Source organism: Lycium barbarum, chromosome 2 (genome assembly GCF_019175385.1).
Source record: "Lycium barbarum isolate Lr01 chromosome 2, ASM1917538v2, whole genome shotgun sequence".
NCBI classification, from domain to species: Eukaryota; Viridiplantae; Streptophyta; class Magnoliopsida; order Solanales; family Solanaceae; genus Lycium; species Lycium barbarum.
In genome coordinates this window covers 119,226,128-119,249,140 of record NC_083338.1, presented here as the reverse complement: position 1 = coordinate 119,249,140, position 23,013 = coordinate 119,226,128, and the positions used below count along the sequence as shown (strand labels likewise).

The window sequence follows — 23,013 nt, the reverse complement described above, 5'->3', positions numbered from 1 at the left end:
ACATAAAAAATGTTAAATAGATGTTAGATAAAATTTACAAATAAATTATGGAAGAAAATTTACGAGGCATATGGAATGATAAAATGTGCACAGTATAATTACCATAGACGATTGGAGGCATTTAAAGCTAAATTCACACCGCAATAAGCCGTGAAACAATTAATTTTGAATTTTACAACATTAAATTCAACCTTATAATACTTTTGATGTAAGTGCCTTTCAGCAATTTATGAACAAGATGTCAGATAAGATTTGTCCCTCAGAGTAATTTCAGTTAGTCAATATCCTCCGATGAATTAACTCTGCTATGTATAATTAAAAATCATTAATCGTAGTATATTTCATATGTTAGAGTCTGAATCTGATTTTATAAATAAGCAATTACGTATTTGGATAAAAGTGCTAAAATTGATAATAAACAGTGTGTTTGGCGAAAAGGTGGTTGTAACATTTTTCTATTAAAATGACATGAAATGTCCTTAAAGCTATTTTCAAAAAATATAAATTTAAAAGTATTGTTATTTATTAAAAAAAAACGATGTAAATAAAATAGATAGACAACTAAAAGTGATGTTTTAGGGAAATTATTCTGATGATAACAAATATATTAGAGATAAAATCTTAAAAGTGTTGGTCAAATCAAAAGTGCATAAAATAGGTTTGATCAACTTATGGCTTTTGACTAGTTAGTTTTGACTTATAAACACTTTCGGTATTACCAAATCTGTAGATTACTTAGAAAATGCTTATAAGCTATTTTGACCAGTTAATAAGCTTCGTGAAACACTCTCTTAGGCATCATTTAATAAGACTAGTCGTACGCATTCTCTTTTAACTCTACATATCTTTAATTCTTGACATAGAGTATAATGTACAAAATTAATATTTGATACTTGTGTACACAAGAATAGAGGAAGTAAAGCTTGATTATTTCATGACAGATCATTCAATATATTTTATTTCTTACTAGAATCGACCTTAAAATTATTTTATTCACGAATATTAACATTCTACAATTTCTATATATCAACTATTGGACATAGTTGATGAGAAATTGTAAAAACATCTGTCGGCATCTGACGAACTTTAATCCATATTAAAAGAAAAAATCTTGCTCCACATAAGTCCTCAAATGTCATCGTGATTTCTCACTTTGCCTGCAATTAATCATCGTAGTTATCCCGTTGTATTCTCTCTTTAGTGATTAATTAGAAGAATATACTTGCTATAAATAAATTAAATGATAAAATTCCTAACATACCTCTTAAATTAGATTATTAATTTGAACATCACGTGCAAATGTTAAGCGTTCTTTCGATAGTACTTTTACAATTTGATATTGAGTTAAATGATATAAAGATATAGTTGGTAATTGAAGAATTTATATCTAAAAGTACTTATAGAATATGTATTTTTTTAATTTTTTTTGTGCATAATGTTATATAAGGTGTATTTAATTGAATGGTGCAAAGATTGTCTCTCAGGCACGTACCGACACCCATATCATATGAGTACATAATTTCAAAAAGTAACATAAATATTATTAAACAATGGGTTTGAATTATAAAATAAAAACTAACAAAAATGCAAATTCCTGAAAATGATATATGTTGATCCCATTTTAAAGCAAGAAATCCTGTGTCACGGAAATCCTTGTATGCCTTATTTCGATTTCAGTTAATTTTTATGAGAGTATCTCATGAAGATTATTGATATTATTGTGATACAACACTGAAAACAATCAAGTAACACAACCTTTATCATGATTTTTCAAAAAGTTTTAAGTAAAACAAATTGAAATGTTCAGTCTTTTGGTCATTTACAGATTTTTTAATTAGATTGTAGGGAAAAAATTGACAAGTGACAGTCTAAAATCTAAGAATGATTAATTTTTTACAAAATAAAAATGTAATATATGCAAAAAATATAAGGAGTTGCAATTTGTTAGAATTAATGCAAGAAAAAAAAAAGAATAATTAATGGCAATTCACTTAGAGTACATTTTGTCTTTTATTTTGTCGCTTCAAATTTGAACTTGATACAACACTATGATTTTGCTCTATTTTCTAATTTATTTCTTCACAAGTACTCTTCTCATTAAATCAAATTTATGTACAACAAAGGATTTGTCAACTTGTTAGAGCCCGCTTGGATTGGCTTATAAGTTGCTTATAAGTTGTTTTTCAGTTTTTTTGAGTGTTTGGCTGACCAGCTTAAAGTCATTTTGTGCTTAAAATAAGCTCAAAAAAATAATTAGGCCCATTTGACTTAGCTTATCTAAAGCAGCTTATAAGCTGAAAACAGCTTATAAGCCAAAAAAAATAAGTTAGATTACCCCAACTTATTTTTTTTAGCTTATAAGTTGTTTGCAGCTTATAGGCATAAGCCCATCCAAACAGGCTCTTACTTTGTTTATAATTAGATGGAAAAAAATTGAATTGGATCTTTTGCTATTAGTTAATTCAGAGTTTTAATTATTTGTTCTTAACATTAAAAGAGAAAATTTATTTTTCTCCAAGTTTTAGTATTAATTCATTCCAAATTTTAAATATGAGAATTCTATTTTCAAGAGTAAAACATCAATTACATTTGTCTTCTTCTTTTTACATCTTTATTGCTTTAAATTTGCACTTAACCAATTTGACTCTTAATATACACTATGATTGAATTTTGGGAAAAGTACACAAATCATACAGTGAGATCTATTTAATTAAATTTTTTATCCATATATATATATATATATATATACCAGTTACCGGAGGCCCGTACTAAGTCTAGGCCCAAACTCAAAATATGTTTTATCAAATAAGTATAAATTGTGTCACTTTTTAAGTACATATTTAATTTAATGTAATGCAAGTTAATCATATTTTGTTTATAAATTTTCATGATTACTAAATTTTGTTCATCACATAATTGGCTAGTCTTTAAAAATATATATATATATATATATATATATATATATATATATATATATATATATATAGACTCGTTACCGGAGGCAAGTGCTAAGCCCGAGCTCAAACTCAAAATATGTTTTATCAAATAAGTATAAATTGTGTCACTTTTTAAGTACATATTTAAGTTAATTTAATGTAATGCAGGTTAATCATATTTTGTTTATAAATTTTCATGATTACTAAATTTTATTCATCATATAACTGGATAGTCTTATATATATATATATATATATATATATATATATATATATATAAGGGCTCAAGCAATTCGATATTCTATAAACTAACATGATAAAGTATGATAATTACAACTTGGCAAAGATCATAAGATAAAAATTATTTGTATTTTATGAATTTGTGAGCATACGATTTTTATTTATAGATACAAATAGAATTCTTTTGATATTTATTAATTTTTCACTTATTATTTTATTTGTCAAGATTTTATGCTAGTCAAATGTGCTTTTTAACTTTAGTTTTAGACCAAATTCAATAAATAACCTAAATTCATAAAATGAACCTTATGAATAAATTTAGTTATTCATATATATTTTATGCTCAAAAAGATTGATTTTTAGTTAATCAAACAAGAAATTTTAAAGATAATCTAATCTAGACTAATAACGCTACCTTCATTTTCACACTAAACAATGTCATTCAGTAATTTTAACTTTATGTATTTGTAAGCACATATGATATCACTAAAGAAGTAAAATGTTAGATGTTTAATAGAGAGAAACATATGATGTTGACAATGTTTGAATGTAAAGTAAGACCTAATAAATGTTTTAGTAGGAAAAGAAAATTTGGCTCCAACAAATCACTTATACCTAGAAATTGAGAAGTTTTTCCACTAAATTATCCTTAATTAATATCAATTTTATATGGTTTCTTGATGGTATATAAAAATTAACTTATCTAAATGAGGATAAATTTAACTATATAGAAGGATCATATAACGAAGAAAATGACAGTTCTAATTTTTTAGAAATTTACTTCGTTTAGAACTGCTATACCTTTACATCAATTTGCTCTTTAGTAACTTTTCAAACCCAAATGGAGCCAAATTAATTTATTTATATACTTTATAACTTGGATTAAGAAAGTTGTATAAAATGATACTTTAGAAAATACTCGTAAAAAAACATGATAATTTCATGAAATTATTAACATTTAAAAAAAAATTATTAGATTAAAATTGAGCAAAGATATGACATGCATGTTGAACAATAATAGTAGCCTAAAGCAATGCAAAATAAATACATTTTGAGTTATTTCTTAAAATAGTTTAGGTCATAGTGATAGATTTATAGCCGGTTTGGCCAAGCTTATTTTCTCCAAAAGTGCTTATAAGTGATTATTTTAAAAAAGTGAGGTATTTGACCAAGCTTTTAGGGAAAATAAGTGCTTCTGGGGAGTATCAGATGGAGTTTTTCAGAAGCTGAAAAAAATAGTTTTTGTCCAAAAGCACTTTTGTGCCAAGTTCAGTACCAAAAAAAAAACTGCTAACACTTAGTGTTTTTTTCCATACTTTGACCAATGATTAGTTGTGTGTCAAGATTCCGAAACGTCAATATTTTATATAGAACCTGATATTTTTTCTGCGTACTATAATGTAGGCTCAATACATTAACGATACGTAAACGTTCGGATCGTCATTTTAGGGGTTGAAAAGGTGCCCGAAGTAAGTTTTGTTTGTAAACTTTAGGTTTAAGTGTTCTATATACATAGACGTCCATTTTTATTTGAAGAGTTGTTGTCATTAGCTTAAGATTTTTTATTTTTAGGGTTTAGATTTAAGTGTGTTATTTTTTAAAGCGTAACTTTATTTCGAATATACGCGGTTTTTTGCGCTCGGACGTCCGATTTACGCGATTTTTTTTTTTTGCAACATATTCGAAAGAAAGTTACGCATTAAAAAATCACACACTTAAGGAACTTAGTGTTTTTTTCCATAAAAAGATCGCAACATCTTATTTTAATAAATCTTTTCTTTGCAGCGCTTAGTGTTTTTTCCATACTTTGACCAACGATTAGTCGTGTGACAAGACTCCGAAACGTCAATATTTTATATATAACCTGATATTTTTTTTCCGTACTATAATGTAGGCTCAATACATCAAGGATACATAAACGTTCGGATCGTCGTTTTAGGGGTTGAAAAGGTACCCGAAGTAAGTTTTGTTTAAGGTTTAAGTGTTTTATTTTTTAAAGGTTTTGATTTAAGCGTGTTATTTTTAATCAAGACATAACTTTATTTTGAATATAAATATAATTCTAAAAAATATAGGGAGAAAAACTAGTTGGTTCAAAGTGATTTTTTGGGGGGCATTTTGGTTCCGGACTCTCATCACGACAGTTACTAAAAAGAAAGACCTTATTTTTTGAATTCTAGGATATATTAGAAATACAATAAGGAATTCGGAGCAAAAATAAATATAAATGAGGTAATGTCTTTATTGTGGGCCATGTATTCACTCCAAAATAAAAATATAAGTAGGATTTTAACAGATTCACATAGATTGAAGTTGAAAATTGTTACAACCATCTATTATTGATTGGATTATCAAAAAAAGTTAAAGTGTTATTTTAAGCTCAAGTCTAAATTTATGGCCACAAAACTGTGCCGACGTTTTAAAAATCACCTAAAATTTATTCACAAAAATCTACGACATATAAGAAATACAAAAAGGATCTCGCGTGAAATTAAACAAAAATGAAATAGAAAGTAGGTAAATGTTCTTATTATGGGCCATATATACAGCTAAAACAAAACTTTGGGGGTTTAAAGTCTTCAACTCACATGGATTAAGTTGAAAAATGTTACGATGAGTATTTATCAATAGAATTATTATAATTGCTTATGATGACTTTAATCTCATTGCGCCCTCAAAATTGACCCCGCATTATAAATCACTCAAAGAAACAATAAAGTTTCTGTATCAGCTTATCGCCAAAGTTGAATTTTGCTGGCCTAACAAAAATGAAATAGAAAGTAGGTAAATGTCCTTATTATGGGCCATATATACAGCTAAAACAAAACTTTGGGGGTTTAAAGTCTTCGACTCACATGGATTAAGTTGAAAAATGTTACATGAGTATTTATCAATAGAATTATTATAATTACTTATGATGACTTTAATGTCATTGCCCCCTCAAAATTGACCCCTCATTATAAATCACTCAAAGAAACAATAAAGTTTCTGTATCAGCTTTATGTATTGCGCTTTTATTGACTTGGAAATTTGCATTGCGTTTTGCAACTTGCTCACAAAACGATAAACCTACTCGTACATCATTAGGCCAAATATTGATCTAACACAGACATTTTTGAGCATTTTTTTTTGTGTGTGTAAATGTAATGAAAGCTTGTATATTAAGTTCTATGAATTGAAAAATAAAGAAAAGAACAGCACAGAGGGACAATATGATGAAATAGTTTCATCCAAAGAACACAAATTACTTCTTGAAATTCAATAATTTGGATTAAAGATTCTGACTCATCAAAAAGAATCCATTTAGTCTTTTTTTTTGAGTTAAAAAAAGTGTCCACTTATCAAATTAAAAAAAAAAAAAAAAACCTTAATTTTACAAATTTGTCCCTATTAAGTGTTATGTGATCAATTTTAATGCCTATAATTAGGGGCAGTTTGGTCAAATTACCTATTTTTTTTTTAAGTTAGTAATTTCCCAAAGGGTGTGCAAATATGTAAGTGGACACTCTTTTTTTATCCAAAGGAAATATTTGTTTTCATATATCCTTTTTTTTTCTTTTCTTTCAATGGCTTTATGAAAATTTCCTTAAAGAAATACTCCATCCGTTCATTTTATTTGTCAAGTTTTATTTCTCAAGAATCAATTTAACTAATCCTCGGAATGAAATTGAATTAGCTTAATTTAATATCTTTTAAAGAACCGCTTCTTTTACTGCCAAAGAGTTCTAGGAATGACGATGTTAACCTTTTGGATTCGTCATGAATTTTTATTCATTGAAATCATTCGAGTCACAAAGCTGATTTATTTATTTCGAAATGTTAACCAAATCAGCTGTATACATAATAAAACTGGCTAAAAGGGACTGTCTACCCAATCAACAAGGAAGGAACACTGGACAAGTAGTTATGTAAAGATGCTATCATGTAGTATCATATATCTACTCTAGTACTTCTTCCGTTCTGTAATAAGTGTCATCCTAACTAAAAAAAATTATCTCAATGTCATCTTAGAAAATCAAGATATAAGTTATTTATTTTTTCTAACTTTATCCTTAGATAAAAACTGACAAGTTAAATAACATCTGAATGATGACTGAAAAAATCACATAGTAATTTGATATTGTTGGATTCCCAATATAAAAAAGATTACTATTTTTGCATGCTATAATCAAGAGGGAAAAAATAATTTATTTTGTATTATATAAAGGTAATTTAGTAAACTTTACATACATTATTGATTTCTTAATATGCGTATTTTTTCACTAAGATAACACTTATTATGAGAGGGGGAGTATATAATAAGTTATCTTTGTTGACCAAAAAGAAAGAAATAAATAAGATCATATTTTCTTATTTTTTTATTTTCATATTCTATTGAACTAATTCTTTGTTAACCCTAAACAATATTGTCTATTTTTAAATTTAACTTCTTGGACGACGGTGATTTGCCGTCCCTTGAAAAATAGGGAAGACACAAAAATCGCATCCCCTACACCCTCATGAAATTATACTATTAGCCTGTTTGATCAAACTTCTAAAATTAACTTATTTTGAAAAGTATTTTTTTAAAAGATATTTTTCAAAAAAGTACTTTTATCGAAAAATAATTTATGTTTAGCCAATTAAGTTAAAAATTACTTTTGAGCAATAATTAGTGTTTGACCAAATTTTTAAAAATTATATTTCTCTTAAAAGTGCTTTTGAACAAAAGCTATTTTTATTAGCTTCTAAAAAACTATTTCTGCTGCTCCTCAAAATTACTTATTTCACCCAAAAGCTTGATCAAACACCTCACTTTTTTAAAATAAACACTTATTGAAAAAAAATGAACAACAACAACAACAACCCAGTGGAATCCCACACCGTGGGGTCTGGGGAGGGTAGAGTGTACGCAGAACTTACTCCTACCAAGGTAGGACGACTGTTTCCGAAAGACCCTCGGCTCAATAATTGAAAAAAAATGAACACTTTTGAAAAAAAATAAGCTTAGCCAAATAAGCTAATATCATACTTAAATCTCTCGTAAACGCAACTGAATTAATGGCTATATTTCACTCATCATATATACACGAGACAACTTAAATCACGTGGCCTAATTTCTTCAGAATATAAATCTCCCCGAATTTGGTATTATTTGCAACTTACATACCTAAGTTATTTGGTGCTTTTATCACCCCGCCGATCTTCTATGGATTTCAACTGAGTTTATTGTTATTGATTAATTTCTTTCTGTTGTTACTGTATGTTAAAGATATTAGTTTTCAACTAAGTTTATTGTATAAAAAAATATTAAAAAAAGTAGTCAAGAGAATTTAATAAGAAAACAAGAGAGGAAAAACCAAAAAAAGAACAAATAAGAAATAAGATTAATTAATTAATAAGAGAAAAAAATGTAACACGATACAATTTTTTGCTAAGTTTCAGCTCTCGCACGCCATAAAGAGAATAAAATTACTTTTCTAAATACTTGACTCTTTAATTAGAGCGGACGGCCGGGGAAATTATAGCTCATGGAAGTAGTGTGAACGTAACACTCCGTAATTTAAGTATGAAACTAAGAAAATAGGTACGTATTATTTAAGGGAATTTAATATATTTTCCCAAGAAAATACGGAAGTCTGCCGCATATGTTTTAGATTGGGATATTTCTTATTAAAAATTTTAGATGGGTCAAACTTCACTTAAAGCATCAAACTAATCCTCCAATTTTGTACGATGGACATCTCGACCTCCTATCTTAAGCAGCTTCTATTTTGCGTTTAACACCAATAATTTTCCCTCTGTATAATAGTTTTTGTACTATAAACGATTTTTTTTATTTTTCACGAGAATTATAGTATTTTTTAACTCCTTCACAATAACAATTATTTAAGCTATGTTATCACTTATTATACATTTTAATTTAGATTCTTTTAAAGTACAAACAGAATAGGTCATTTAAATTGTTGTAAAACTAATTCTATTATATATATATATAATTACTATTCTCATGCGCGTGTGTATTCTTGAGATTAAACAAGATTATGGTTAACCACACTCAACAAAGGGTAGAAGTAGCACACACAGAGGATAAAATGAGAAAAGTTTGTTTTATCATTTATTGCATCGATCTTCAATGCACCGGTTAGTAGGTAATGTTTTAAAAGTGGACGAGGTAGACCTAAAATTACATGTAAAAAAAATTATCTTGAAAACCTACAGTTTCATAGAAATCATGCTTTCTTAGCAAAAATTATGACTTAATGAAAGAAAAAGATTTGTAAAGACGATACCAAGTAACTAGAATATATTTTAATCAGATTAGTACATTTACTTTAGATCCTATGTATTCTAGGACTCTTTCGGTCATGTTAGATATTTATATGCTAGACGAAAATATAGGATATAGATAACTACTAGTACTTTTTATTTTTGCTTTTAGCTTGTGTAATATTAGAGTGAGACTCGCTTAAATGAGCGATTTTTGCATATGATGGAAGCATGTCGTATGATGGTCCACAGAACGAAATAGGCATTAAAAATGTAATTAAAACTGGAGGGAGAAAATGTCCATCATCTAGAGTTGGAGGGAGAATTCAATTTTTAAGACAAAATTGGGACAGAAAAATACTTTTACCCAATGTTTTTATTAAAGGATAGAGATCTTTCCAAATCTTCAATGGCGATTGTATTTTAAAAACTAGAATTAAAATTTAAAATTATGTGTTTCATCAACAAAAAATACCAAATATATCTTCCAAGTGAGTTTTGTCTCATAATGGACACCTCAATTGCAAAGAAACTCATCTATTTTAATAGTGGTGGTGTTTTATTTGCGCGTAAGTAGTATTCCACCAAGCACTTGCATTTTCTGACCAATACAGTCACCGGAAGAATCCAAGTTTTCTAGATGTATATTTTTCCCCCTCTAGAGAAAAAATTAATAAAAGGTTCTAAAGTTTCTGAAGAAAAAGGAAGAATTGCACTCAAGAGGATTTGAGTACAAAAGCTTCAATGATATCAGATTATTTTCTGAAAGCTTTAGCTTAATTAGTAATACAAAACTGAACCATCCTATCTCTAAAGCCCGTAAATTTTAAATATGTAATTACACTAATAACGGGCCTAATGATGTGATTAAAGTGTCTCAAAAGTGTTACAATGCCATAGGATATAGATGATATGCTTGGAGCATGAAAACAAGTGGAGTAATTTGAAAAAGTTTGGAAGAATATTGAAGTAATAATGGAAGGGGCAGAGGAAGACAATGACTAAAGAAACGAAGATAACAGCTTATCGCAAGAGGGTGATGCTTTGAATCAAGGTGAGTTATTTATGGATGCTTTGAATCTATTATTATACTTAATATATGCTAATTGCTAGATGTAACATCTACAAACATTGTATTTCTCTAGAACTCTCAATCTCCTCATAATTCTTCAAAGTGGAGTCTTTTAAGATTTGTCTTTAAGAGTTAATTTCACAGCCCAATCTTCATTTATTATGTATACATGAGTAGGTAGAAGATGTTTATGATAGAATTCATGATTTGATTGGTGATCTGGATAAATACTAGAACTGGGTATTGATGATTATGATTGGATAGTTGTGCTAGTTGAAGAAGAAGATGAATAGTGACAATTAGGAGTTATTAAATGAACATTGTAGTGACTTGAATGACACTAATAACCCATTTAATGCTAAGGATTGAACTATTGAAGTTGGATTACCACAATTATGAGGGGATTGGCGGTTGGGTGGCTTCTTGAGTTTGAATGAACATGAATTGTTAAGAATTGGTTATGTTCATGAATAGTGGGTTTCGTTGAACGTGTTAGCTTGTTGTTTGTATGTTAAAGCTAAAGGTTAAAGCTAATTTGAGATCTACCTTCCTTTAAGTGTTTTTCTCAAAATGAATGCTTCAAGGATTATGAAAAATGTTTAGAATGTGAATGCATATTCATAGGGGCAAGCGTGCATTTTTCATATTGTCACGATTGAGATGCATATATGCAATGGAATGCTATCTACGTATGAATTGAATGATATCAGGAAACTAATTTTTTTTTCTTGAATTATTTTTGGAGATAGCATATGGTTCAAAAGAATTGAAATTGATCATCTTATGATTTTGACTTCAGGAATATGATAAACATGAAATGATTATTGTCCTTTTGAAAGTTTATAGCTTTATGTAAACTTTATGGGATGTTTCGATGTTGAAGTTATTATAGATGTAAGGGTGGCCAACGCTCATAGGCATGCCTTCCGCTCCTATTTTTCATGAACCCTAAATAATACAGTACCACTTGGTTGCATGTTATGTCTTGTCTTGCATTTTGTTTTGCCGGGTTAGCCCCGTGTGTTATGTAGTATTATTCTGGCAGTTATAAGCTCCACAGTCACGATTATGAATTCAAATATTTTGGAGACCATGTGCTCTATGCTATGTTTTAAAGATTTATGAATGATTTCACTTCATGATGCATGCATGGTTTATTATGTAATAACAGGTTAACTGGTTCGTTTGATGAGAGTTATAAGGGTCGTATGAGGTGCGGCTCGCCCATTTATACAATTTCTATATATTACGCGGTCTTTGCAATATCTGTGCGGCTATATGTTCAATAACAGTTATTAATTATTATGGAGACGAACGGATTGTCTCTCAACACTTTTCAATCATTTCCGTTGTAAAGACATAAGACTAGTTTTAAAAAAAAAAAAAAGTTCAACATAGAGGTTGCTCAGTCTACCTAGTTTAGCCATCTCTTGAAGGAAATATGATCTACGTTAGGGGTGACAAATGGGTTGTTGGACTGAATTTGGGTGCGTTACAATCGACTGCGTCAGTAAATGGGTTATCGCAAATCTGCCTAAAAATTATTTAGACTAAAATGAGTTGGATCAAGATGAGTTAAACAATGGATTATATCCAACCCGATTGATCCATTATTTTTCATTTTTCTTGTAAGACACAAACAATGTCGTGAGAAATTTTACTTTTTCTTATATGTTCACTTTTCTTTTCAATTTTCTTTTTGTATATTGAGAGTGTTAATTATTGAAAGTGACAAAAAACAAGTGAAATTTTTAGAGCACCCTTTGATTTGCATGGTAAAATCTTTTAAGTTTAAAAATTTGCATTGTAATTAAGTTTAAGTACATAATTCATCACTTAACTCATTTAACCCAGCACGTCGAACAAAAATTGAATAGATTATAAAATCTACTACGGAGTATTTACTATTAAAAGAAAACTTGTAACCTAATTTTAAATGTACAATAGTATAAGAGATTATAAACTGTATGTACTCTTAAACATGGAATTACTCTTACTTTTATTTGAGTAATGATCAACAGAGAGTTTTGGGCACTCCCGCGGGTTATAGTTGGACGCTTTTGCTAAGTGAATTTGGGCTACTATTTTTTATGGGTATACTCAAACTCAACCCATCACCAAAATCACTTTTGCCTAAACTAACCCATTAAAATTTGGAAGCCCCAAAATCACTTTTGCCTAAACTAACCCATTAAAATTTGGAAGCTCCTATTAAAAGAATCACTTACTTGTGATAGCAGTCATTCCCCAAAGGTTGAGCTAGTTATATTAATTTTTTGGCGAGTTTCGAGTGTTGGCACATACGTTTATAAAGCACTCCGGGGTCCTATACATTTGTGGCACCTCCTTTCATTATATTTTAGAGAGAGCTAATACTTAGTTGTATAATTTGGTTTGACAGCAAAGAGCCTATGACATAAATGCTCTAAGATTGGTCAAGAATATGTGTGGATTAATTGTACCTAAGAGTAGTCTATAGTTTCAAAATACTAAAACAGAGGAGTCGTGCGAACTCCATCGCTCCAACCAAAAAATAGTTTGAATTGCAATATAACCTCATTAAACTGTTACGCTCCTAATCTATATATAATATAAAGCTAGGCATAGACAATCCTATGTGGCACCTCTCTATGACCTCCATTGACATTTATCTTTTTTCTCCTTTTTTTGAATTTTTCCTTATTTAAAAATTAATATTCTATATTAAAAAAATCAAAACATTACTCACTTAATTCTCTTAATTATACCTCTTAATTATCTTACTCTCTTTCTCTTCTATTCGTTATTATTGTTTTAATAGAGAGGAAAATGAAAAGTTATGAAGGCAATTAAGAATTGCAGGAAATGGATGACAATGAAGAGTCAGCCAATCCTTCCGTTGAAAAGAAAACATTCTTCCCAAATGATTTTTATGAAAATTAGTGCACTTAATACTAATTTTGTTACAATGATCAGTTAATGCATTCAATATTAGTGCACGTAATACTACTTTTATTACAATCAATTGATGTATTCATTTATCAATACTAATTTTATTATTACTATAAATACAAAAACATATCTAATTCATTGCATAATTTTTTTCTCTTCTTTCTCATTTATCATTTTCACTCTCCTCATCCCAAAATCTCTGCAGAGAAAGTTTCCTCCTTTTCTTTTCCTTTTTCCTCAACGTGAGTGCTTTTTTGCTCATCATTTTCTTTTTCGTACTCTTATCTGACTCTTCTATACAATCGGTGAGCTTTTTCACGTATTTCGTTTTGGAAATACAAAAAGTATGTACTCTTCTTAGGTGAACGAAAATGGTTGTAGGTTCAGTAGGAGGGTAAATCACACGAGAAAATGAATTTTGCAAAACAAGATAGAAGTGATGCACATTGTTATAGAATTTCTTTTTATGTAGGTTGATTTGGAGGGTAAATTCACAAGACAGTGAGAATTACAAAACAAAGGTAATAATCTTTCGAGGTATTTTTTCGTGATGCACATTGTTGTAGATTATGTTTTATTTTATTTATTGTGTTTGCTTTTAAAATGATTTTGAGTTTCTGATAGGTGACAACAATATCAGAGAGAAAGGTATTCACTCCTCAAGAGCTCGAAAAAAAAGGGTATATAAATTATATACGTGTTGTTACTCTTTTAGTCTGTTCCAAAATTAATAGTTATAGTGCTAATTCATATTTAGTAACTTTGAATTTTAGGGGTGATATTTTTCTAAATTCAAATTGATTTTCGTTATCTCTTCATTGCTCACAATAGGGGGGGAGAGAGAGTGTGTATAATTATCTTTACATGCCCCCTAAACAAATGATAACATGAAAAATATGTCATTGTTTTCCTACGCATATGCAAATAATAGAAAAAAGTTGGAACCACAAAAAGGACTTAACTTCCTCAAAATCTGCTATATAGAATTTTTTTATGGTGTTTTAAAGATGTTGTTTCGCCAATAGTTTCATAAAAATGAAAAATGTGTATTATGGTGTACAACATATAATATGTTTTCTTAAATATTTAAATATCTATATTTTATTCTTAAAATTAGATTTATATAGATAAAGATTAGATTGTAAATCCATAACAGATGTTTCAAAATTATATTTATTGGACAAAAAGGTTGATAAAAAATTTGATGTGTTCTGAGCTTTCTAAATTTATAAGGCTATTTTGTGGTTGAATGTAAAAAATAAAGTATATAAAAGGAGAACAAATCTAAAAAAGACTTACAAAATTATAAGAACAAAGATCATTAAGAAAAGACTCCTTCAAGAAATATTAAAGTGTTTTGCTATGTAATTTATTGGCATGTAATTTTTATTAGCTAAATGAAAATAGATAATGTTGAAAGAAGAGGACGAGACAGTGAGAGAGTCCCAACTTAAAAGCTTATTTTTAAATTAAATATGAAAAATATAAATGTAAAAAGTCACTAAATCAAAAGTTTTATTTTTTATCTCCAAGCATTAGAAAAAGGATCAGAGACTATGTCGATAGTATCACCGCGCGAAGCGCGGATAAATTTACTAGTGAAGAGATGAAACCAATGATTTATGATATTTTCTCACATGGGGTGGTGTTAACCATTGCAAATACTACTAATAAATTCTAAATCACTCAATAGAAAGAACAAAAAGGCAAACTTAATTTTACGTACCTTCCATTCGGCGTATAATAGACCAAGCCTCTATCTTTTTCCCCCTCGAAAATTTCAAGGACGTGCATGCTTTCATTCTCTTCTTACAGTATTTTTATCTTCAATGAATTTCACTGCTCGACTCTCTCGTTGCACCTTGTTTTTCTGTCCTATCTTCTTTCTAGTCGCAAATTCCCTCCAGAAGTCCCTGGACGGCTCTCGGTTCTTGTGCATGTTGGGGGATTAGACGGCAGTTGAAAGAGTTGCTCGAAAACTTGACGAAGAAGCGAAAAAAGCCTTCCTCGTCATTAATATCTTTGCTCAAAACAATGTGATGATGGCTGCATCAAAAATGCAGTGCTAGCACATCCGAGACTTCTTAATTGGCTATAGGGCTGCATTCTCAAGCAACGTGACTAAAGCTCATATCAAACTGTTTCTGCACGTGAAAACTCGTACTAAAGAACTTGATTTCCTAGGATAAAGAGAGAGACAGAGAAATATATGCTCATGAAGGCCTTGTTGAGTACTCCATACATCGTTGGCTTTAAATAGTCAAGTCCATAAGAAAGTACTGGGAAACGTATGCGAAGGTAGCATGTATGATGGGCGCCTCACTTTTGGAAATTTCCATGCGGTTGCTAATTTTGTTAGGTATAAATAGGGCTGGCCCAAGGCCAAAGCCACTAAGTCGCCCCCAAATTATTTGGGCCCCATTTTTTATTAAGTTTTGTGTTAATTTGATTCAAATATGTTGTGATTTATGTTACTTTTATGTAGTTACGTAAATTGTTTTCAAAAAATTTAAAGATTGTATATCTAAATTCATGATAAAAATAAAAAGTTGGACTCTTGATATTCAAATTGTGTCACATAAATTGAGACAAGAGTGCACAATATTTATAAAAGAAAAAAAGAAAAGAAATTTTTTTAGTCGCTTGATTGATTAGCTATATTATTAGTTGATTTTCTTTCGAATAAATTGATTTGAAAAAATTGTTAACAACTTTGCATTGTTATTGACGATTATAAAACAGTAATTAATGACTTCGCATATATATATATATATATATATATATATATATATATATATATATATATATAAAAGATAGACTTTAAATAAAAATATATGACGATCTTTCTCTTTAAAAAAAAATGGGCCTCTCTCTGAAGTTTGGCTTTAGACCCCGAATCTTGTTGAGACGACCCTGAGAGTATTAAATGGTGGGGAGGACTTCCCCCAGAAATGGTTCCTACACGGCGTGAATCCTAATATATATAGGACACAGGGCGGGAAATTAAAAAAAACAAAACATCGGGAGACACTTGTGGTCGGCAACATCTTTCATTTAGACACCTCAACTAGATTTTGTACCTATTGAACACTCAGACTATATCAAATTTGTTCCAATTAGACACTTTTTGCTGACATGGCATGGTGAGTGTAATACACTCAAAGTCAGCGCGTGAGATGCTCTATTTAGCCAATTTTTATTTTATTTTTCCTCTTCTTCTTCCCCATCATTTCCCCAAGTTTAAAGCCCTTCAATGGAGGTCGAATTTGGTCTCTTCAGTTGTAGTAGCCAATTTTAAAAAAAATTCAGTGTAGTTTGAGTGCTCAATAGGTACAAGACTTAATTAAGGTGTCTAAGTGAAAGAATTTGTTTTGACTAAATTATTCTTATTTATTCTTTGAAAATGACTAAAATGTCGCCTAAACTATGATTGGATTTGTTGTAACACACCTAACCTTGTGAATTACGTATTACCCCCGGACTAATTTTGAGCTAAAATATGTACTTCCCTGGATGGTAAGGTGGTACAAAAAGTGTAATTCACTCTTTTTGAGAGAGCGAGAAGCAAATAAAAATATTTAAAAAGTATGTTCTCAGCATTTCTTTCCTTAAATATATCTTTTTTAATTCTTTAATTCTTACTCTTGTTTCTTTTTTTTTTCTTTTTCATAAAATATTTTCAACCCCCCATTTTTATATGATTTTCAAAATATTTTTTTTAGCCACCCATTTTTATTGATTTTCAGAATATTTTTTATTTTTCCAGCTACCCATTTCTCGGATTCAATTGTATATTTTTGGAATAGATCTGGTTTGATTTTGTTGTTTGAGCTAAGAATTGGATAATAAACTGATTTAGAGAGTTTCAGTACCATTTCTTAGGTTCTTATTGAACGAAGTTACGTTGCTCGGTTGTCGGGAAGTTGACAGCGGCGGCTAAAAACAATTTCATAGGTTGTGTTTGTGACCTGTTCATCGATTGAAATTGGTTGGATTTTTCTTTATGCTTGAAAACATATATATCTATTGGACTTTGCGAATTACCTATTACCCCCGGACTAATTTTGAGCTAAAATATGTACTTCCCTAGATGGTGAGGTGGCATAAAAAGTGCAATTCACTCTTTTTAAGAGAGTGAGAAGCAAATATTATAAAGTATATTTTCAACATTTCTTACATTAAATATATCTTTTTTAATTCTTTAATTCTTTTTCTTTTTTATTCTTTCCTTCTTTTTCATAAAATATTTTTCAGCGCCCCATTTTTATTTGATTTTCAAAATGTTTTTTTAGCCGCCCATTTTTATTTGATTTTCAGAATATTTTTTATTTTTCCTTCTTTAATCCTATTTCTTTTCTATAATATCAATGTACAAAAATGTAAAATACTTCATTAGTTGTATAGTCCAAATCAAAATGTAAAATGGTGTATTATTATCTTTAAAAAAAAAAAACAATTCGTAACATACCAATTCCAATCCTATTAATAATCAAACTTTTAGACTTACTTCATTGTTGAACGGCAAGAAAAATCCATTATTTTTTTTCTTTATAATTCCCATCCTATTCATAATCAAACGCTCGTATGCGTGGCGCATATAATTTATATATCTTCGTTCTTTTTCCTCGTGCAATGCTAAAAATTATATTTTTATTTTTAATCTCTACCTACGGTACACAAATAATTATGTATAAAAAGATCTACACATGTACGTACACTAACTATATTTATCTATTATGTATTTCTTAAAATTTGTTTGACTATACTAGGATGCTTCAAGGTGCATCTAAAGGTAAGAGGCGTGATGGTTTGATAGGTTATCGAATGTGTATTATTTCTAATTTAATAGTTTGTAAGGATTAAATATTTCTCACTATATATTGTAAACTTGAAAAGTTAGTGTTATTATATGTTACATCCCGTATTTTTGAACGTCGGATTATTTGTAAGCTGAGGTGGGGCCCACACGTCAAGAATTTTTTTTGGGACATGTGACAAATTATATGAATCACATATGTGAAGTTAAACACAACTCAAGAAGGACCCTTGGGCCAAATCAAAGTGGAAGTCCTCCAAACGAATATTTTTAAGAAAACGTTTTCGGGTGACCTGACTTTGGGGGGCAAAAACGGTATTCTATGTTTGGAATTTGGAAAAATACCAAGAAGTAAAAGTTGTAGATAATTGAATTATCTTTCCAACCATAGGTCGTGGGTTCCCAGGTGACGTCGGTACAAGGAGATATGGACGTTTTAAGGTCGAAAGGTCAGTGGGCTAGGCCCAACTCGTGACCAACCGGGTTGGCCCAAAAAAAAAAAGATAAAAGGGGAGAAAATTTAGGCCCAAAAGAGGGGTGGCCGGCCATATGGCCCAAGCCCATGGTAATTCATTAATCCATGTATTAAATGAGACATTAGACCACAATTCTTTCATTTTCAAGAATCTTCAAGAACAAAATTGAGAGAAAAAGAAGAGCAAAAACTTGAAGGACCACACGGCCAAGTCCTTGGAAAATTAGGTCCTCAAAATCTTCCTCCAAAAATTATTAGCTTGTGGTTTTCCTACTCAATTAAGGGTCCTTTACAACTTGGTGTAGTTGTTTTGGAAGAAGGAGCACTTATTTCTTCAAGTTGACAACTTGTTCAAGTGAAGAAATTTGTAGAAAAAGGTAAGAATCGATTCCTTTTTCTTATGTTATGAAGGTTTGTTTATGTTGTAGTATGTAGAAATGAGTGGAAATTATGGAAATATGGAAGTTTGCAAAGTGGGTATGTATGTGTGTAGAAGGATGAACCAATTTTATTTGTTATGATAATTGTGTTGTTGAAGCCTTGTAATGGAAATGGAAGGAAATGGTTCAAGTTGGTATGGAAAATTGTTGAAAATGGTTATAGGAAATTATGTGATTTTAATGTAGTTTTTATGAAATTATGGAAGTTGAATGAAAATTGGATGAAATTGGAAAGAAGCCATGTTGGCCGTGTGGTATATGTTGTTGAGATAATGTTGGATTTATTTTGTTTAACATGTTAGTTGTGTTATTGTGATCTTCACAATGCAAAGGAAGATTATATGAGTGAAGTTGACATGAAAATGGAATGTAGAGAATTATGACACATTAATGTGATTTTATGATATTAAGATAATGAAGTTGTTAAAATGTATATTGTTGTTGGAGATGAATTAGTAAGTAGAAAATGTGTTGGAATGGTTTTGTTGCATATATAAGAATTTTGGATTGAATATGGAAGTTGATGGAATTGTTGAATATTGAATATATAGCTTGGAATACTTTTGGTTTATGTTTGAATGGTCTTATATTAGTATGTGAATATGAAAATATTGATATCGGGTTGTAAGTGCAAAGTTGGATTTGGAATTGTCGCATTATTTGGAAAATAAGACTATTTACGCTAGAATGCGTTCCTAGACGATTATTGATGTTGTATATATTGTTGTTGGTATGGTTGTTGTTGTTTTAGCCGAGTTTTAACCTCGGGGATGATATATATATAGGGGAGATGCTGCTCAAATTTTTATAGACAAGAATTGGTTAAGGTTGAAATTTTAAGTCTTATGAATAGTAAATTGGTAAATGTGACCATTTGTAGGTTTTGGACGAAACGGGATTTGAGTTTTGGCAAGCGTAAAGGGCAAGAAAGGTATGTAAAGCTATCCCGATTCTTCTCTTGGCATGTCCTAGATGTACTAGGCTTGGATTTACGCCTCGGGGAATATTTTGTCCATCGGAATCCGCGTTTGAAATCGTCGCTTTTTCATTCAATAGAATTGAATTCCTTAAGTATGCTTTGATGAAAAATTATGAATTTTTTTTCCAAATTGCTTACGAAGTTATGGAATGTCCTAGAACCTTTGTAGGTGACCCCATAAGCTTAAAAATACGTAATTTGAGCCCACCGCTTCATTGGTTCCGAGGTGGGCCCACTATTTCCAATTTTACCCTTTATGTGTCTATGACTTGTCTTTGAGTGTTTTCGTTAGAGATACTCTAACTACTCCTTTATCTACTAAATAAAAATTATTTTAAATATTTCATTAAGTCTTATAAATTGTTTTGAATCTTGAAAACGATCTCGGATAGATTATGCCTCTGTAACCCGTTATGACATCTAAATTTACTTACTATGTTTCCGTCCGATTTCATTGATTTGATTTGACATTCGATATGCCTCATTGAGTCTCTGGAAATATATATATGGTATTTTTAGTGCATTTAGTTTCTCACTGCTCCGTTCGTGGATGCCTCAATGTTTCCCCCACTGAGCCCGGGCCAGGATATGTTGTCAAGCGTGATCCTTTGCATTGTTCGCCGTGCCTCGATGTGAGGGGGCAGGTATACGCGTACATGGGTTTGTGGAGTATGTTGTGCCATGTACGCTTGTTCTGATATGATTTGCTATGGCCATCTGATATGACATATTATGTTACGGGGTTATGCCCCTGTTCTGATTCTTCTGTGTTGTGGCACCAGCGTCGGGAGGGTGGCCACGTTCTGTCTGCCGAGTCCCTTGGCAGGGGCCGGATTTGATGTGACATATGTTTCTGTACACACTCTGCATGTTTTGAAAATATATATCTGATACTTTGGGTTTTCTATTTACTTTCTGTACGTTCTGTACTAGTTATGATTTTGTTTCTGTAATTCAGGCTTTGCATATTCAGTACATATTTCGTACTGACCCCCTTTCTTCGGGGGCTGCGTTTTCATGCCGCGCAGGTACCGACGACAGGTTTGCTGATCCGTCCGCTTAGGATCTTATTCTCCTATTTTGGAGCGCTCTCTTATCCAGAGCCCATCTTTTGGTATAGTCTGTCACTACTGTATATATATATTCTCGTTCATGGGTACGGCGGGGCCCTGTCCCGTCATATGATTCTGTCGGTCTGTTTAGAGGTCTGTGGACATGTTTGTGGGTTGGGGTCTTTCTGTACAGTTGCGTGTATATGTTGTGTTTGGGCGATCTCATTCGCCGCGGCGGCCGGTCCGCATATGTTTAAATGTTGCTTCGTTGGTCCGGTGTGGTCTTTTGTTGGTATTTTCTGTGCGCAGGGTTATTTTGGATAGCCTGTAAAACAAAGGAAACTCTGCCGAAATTTTTCTGGAAATTATCTAACTTTGAAATATAGCCTTGTCGGCTTCCGCTATATACTTGAATGCGTTTGATAAAATTTGAGATAGCATTTGATAGATGTGTTCAGGTGCTCAGATCGGGCACTAGTCACGGCCTATGGGGGTTGGGTCGTGACATTATAAAATTGAGAATGTTAAATTGTCTAATAACATCTTTTACCCCACTATTAAAATTAATGTCTAATAACATTTTTGTAATATAATGTAATTACAAGTAATATTACCTAACATTTTTTGTGTGATAAATTGATAGGGAATAATGTGCAACGCACATTCGTAGAGACTAGTTATTTTAAAAGCATGAATATAAATGTTGGCTGACCAAAATATCCTTCAAATATTGAATGATTTATATACCCTTTTAGTCTAATTCTACCATATTTCTATTGGTTATTTTGGTAAATAAAAATTTAAGCTAAAAATAGAGTTTTAAACAAATTCTACTTCTGAATTTCAATTCCCAAACTAACTAAATAAAGAATTTTTACTATCCCGTCAACTCTAATCTATTTTGGAGAATCCCCAAACCATCACAATTCTACCGCCAGCCAAGCTTTTATCTGTTAATTTTCTTACCACCTGCATTCTAATGATAATTCTAATTTTCCTAATTAGCTTTATTAAGCTTATGGTGGCAAAAATCAATTTCAAGTCTGAATGCCAACGGTTTTGTCATCTTCCAATTTCTTCTTTGCTTTTGAGAATAGCTTAGCCAGCAGCTTTCTAAATTGCTTTTGTTTGTTAGTCTTAATTTTAACATTTTTAATATTTAATATACAAAAAAAAAATTATTTGTAAATGATTTTCAACACTTTTATATTTTTAAATGACAATAAATCAATATATGGTAACTTAATCCTTAATATTGGATTATCTTAATTATAGCATGTTAGAAGAAAAAAAATTACCAAAAACATTAATTTCAAAGAAGTTTTAAGTGGATCCAATCTTATATTATACTAATATTTTGGTACCCCATAAAATAAATGTATATAAATATTTTTTGCAATGAGAGAGAATGGAAGAAAATCACGTGCAAAGCGCGTTTATAGTACTATTGCATAGTTAACTACATGTTTTTAAAAATATAATTTAGTTAAGATTTACTATCTTTTACGCAAAATTTCTAATAAATGAAAATTTCTAAAGGCGACATGGCAACACACGTCTATATATATATATATATATATATATATATATATATATATCAATTTAAAATTGTCCAAGGGGTAATAGCCCCCCGCCCCCACCCAACACACACAAGAAGTATGAGTGTGTTACACCAATTCCGGCCATAGTTTAGGCATCATTTTAACCATTTTCCATTTTAATTTAATATTATTGTCTTTTTCACCACATTAATCTCTCTTCACATTTAGTGAGTAAGGGTAAAGGTAAAAAAATAATTAATTATATCTTGATTTTCTAAATTGA

The 23,013-nt window shown here is 30.4% G+C and overlaps 1 long non-coding RNA gene across 1 annotated transcript; it reads left to right on the top strand.

Annotated features, from left to right (window-relative positions):
* Window positions 1-18,472: 18,472 nt before the first annotated feature.
* Window positions 18,473-21,617, top strand: LOC132621625 (uncharacterized). The gene is made up of 3 exons (XR_009575624.1): window positions 18,473-19,095; window positions 20,039-20,089; window positions 21,166-21,617. It is a non-coding gene; the product is annotated as an uncharacterized LOC132621625 (long non-coding RNA).
* Window positions 21,618-23,013: the final 1,396 nt, after the last annotated feature.